The 2,678-nt window shown below is 48.0% G+C and overlaps 1 protein-coding gene across 1 annotated transcript in view; it reads right to left on the bottom strand.

The window, feature by feature from the left end:
* Positions 1–2,377, bottom strand: part of LOC104981545 (myeloid-associated differentiation marker-like) — a 7,178-nt gene extending 4,801 nt beyond the window's left edge. Inside the window, exon 1 of the mRNA XM_010830709.1 lies at positions 2,301–2,377. The gene's annotated coding sequence lies outside the window, so the exon portion shown is untranslated. The remainder of the gene's footprint in view (positions 1–2,300) is intronic.
* Positions 2,378–2,678: the final 301 nt, after the last annotated feature.

Here is a 2,678-nt window from a genome sequence, read left to right as displayed (position 1 = left end):
TGTCACATGGAACCCTAATCCATGCCAGCTACCTCCCCGCCCCCCTCACAGAGGACCCAGAAGGCCCTGGCTCTGGACATCAGCACATGCAGCTTGATGTGCTGCAGATCAGGGGCTGCAAGCCAGTTTGCACTGCAGGTGGACTCTTGATGTGTTCAGTTTCCATCACAGTTTCCATCAGTGTTTTCATGAAAAAATGATGTGGGATCACTAGCATTACTATTTCTTCCCTGAGTGTTTGGTGGCTGCACATTGTTTTAATTTCACGTGACAATTCGGATTACAGCTCCTTTTCAAGCCTCAGGAGATACAGTGTCACCTGGTTTGGTTCCCTTGGCAGTGGTGTTGCTGGAGACAAGCAGCTGCTAGCCTCTTTCTTTATATTGTTTTCCATCCTCATCTCTGTTTAGTATTTTCTATATTTCTCCTATTCTCATATACAATTGACATAAAGCAGGACTATGATAATCTCATCTGTGACTGGTTTCCCATCTTCGGCATGGCTAGGCTTCCTGCCTGCTCACAAGAGTGTCCACCCCTCCATCCAGGGAGCATCCATGTCCGCAACCTCAACCTCAGCCTTCAATACATTTCAAATGCTGTGAAATCATATGTAGACATGTGTGTACATACATGCATACATGTTTGTAGGGCGTTTCTGTATCTTTTTTCCTGTTTTGTAAACATGAGACCTTGTCTTCCCAGAGCATCTTGCTTTTCCACCACCCCAGACAGGTGCTACTGGTCCTCTCCAGGGACCTAGTCCTTTTCAGCCCTTTACTTATTTCCTTCCCTCCTGGCTCCTTGGGCATCAGTGGACCCTCCCCTGTGAGTCTCAGACACTGGGGGACACAGGATATGACAGGGAGTCCTGGGATCCCTGTGACCATCATGCTCTGGAGCAGGAAGTCTGGAATCTTTTCTGGAAACTTAATAAATATGACAAAAATACATTTTCCATTTCTAGAAATTCATCTTGGTCTTGTAGGGCTACTGCAGCCAATTATCACAAGCCAGATGGCTTAAAACAGCAGGAAGTATTCTCTCACAGTTCTGGAGATCGGTGTTTTGAAACAAGGTGTCAGCAGGGAGTCTCTGTCTCTGATGCCCCAGGGGAGGGTCCGTCTTTGCCTCTTTTAGCTTCTCGAGGCCCCTTGGCCTATGGCCGTGTTACCCAACTCAGGCTTGTCTGCTTATCCCTCAAGAAGCCAAATACCGAGTGACGAGTGTTGGGCTTTGTCCAGAACAAGGTGCCACTCATCCTCTGTGAACACAATCATCACCCATGTCTGTGCCTCAGCCCGTGTTGGGTGGTGGGTTAAAAAAAATACTAATGAACGTTTCCACCATTTTTTGTAGATCATCTGTGTATAGAGGATTGGTAATTATCCAGTTTAGTAGGTCTGAGGTGGAAAATGGAGTATAAGTCCGATAATAGTCAACTGTTTGTCCTCTTAACACTCAGACCTACTGCAGGGAATTGTCTCAGCGGAAATCTACCCCTTCCTGCCTCTCCACCCAATCCGGGTCTTAAAGGGAGAGACTACTTCAGACTCCCTTTCTTCCTCCTGTTGTGGGGGCACTCAGGCTGTGCCCGCCCCCACACTAGATCTCCTCCTCCTTCCACAGATTTCGGGGGGAGTGGTTGGTGCAGACCCTGTGGTAGCCCCTGCCTGGGGCATCAGGACTGGAACCACAGAGGTCAGGGTGTATTCAGTTCCCTTAGAAGCTGACCCCTTCTCCCTCCCTTCCCTGCAGAATAGTCTGTCAAGGACACAGGCTTTTCATAGTTTAGTTTCTTTTTACCATTAATTTAGTGCCCTCATTGGAAGAACCCTTATTATGGAGTAACAGGAAGACCCCCACATAGAATATCCTCCCACTTACCAGATCATTAACAAATCAATTCTAACTGCAAAATGGTGGAGTAATATAGAGAACCATTCAGGGGCCACGATTCTTCAGAATTGAAAACATACATAGACCAGGCTGTATTATAATTTAAAAATCCCCTTTTTCTTGGTTATAGGGTCATGCCTCTAGGTTTGCCAATCTGCCAAGAGTCGTCCCAGTGGACTTCTAGAAGGGATGGATGTAGACCTCCCACTTCACTTCACTCTCTCACTCAGAGCAGATTTCAAACAAACAAACCAATTCTCACTCAGGGAGAGACTGGTACAGAGTCGTAAACAAGCCATGTCCCACTCAGGTGGGTCCAAAATGACCCCAAAGTTCCAAAGGGCAAAAATTATGTCCAAATGGGTGGGGAGGGGCTCCTGGGGCGCACACCCTGTACTCACTCAGTCAACAGCTCGGCTGCTCCTTCAGAGGCCAGTTGCCTTCTCTCAACAGAAAGCAAAAGCAGGCTGTGAGCAAGGCCTGGGGAGGGACAGGGCAAGTTCCGGAATCTAGTAAGTTCTGTAGCTGTTGCAATTCTTATGTTGTAGTTCTAGCAACATACCTATAGATCCTCCCCAACCTTCCCAGCCTCAGCCCCCTCCTCATCCCAGGGGGAGATGGAGGGGCCTGAGCACCGGGGACCTGACTGCTGCTTGGATAACCCTAGCTCAGGCTCGACTGTTGGTTTCTGAAGAAACCAATACTGAAAGACAAGCGATGGAGAGAAAAAAAGGAGCCTTATGTTAAGGCAGCAGGCCAAAAGGGGAGAAGGTGGATCA

The sequence above is a fragment of the Bison bison genome, unplaced genomic scaffold (genome assembly GCF_000754665.1).
Source record: "Bison bison bison isolate TAMUID 2011002044 unplaced genomic scaffold, Bison_UMD1.0 scf7180017859113, whole genome shotgun sequence".
Classification (NCBI taxonomy): domain Eukaryota; kingdom Metazoa; phylum Chordata; class Mammalia; order Artiodactyla; family Bovidae; genus Bison; species Bison bison.
This window is presented reverse-complemented; position numbering and strand designations above follow the sequence as displayed.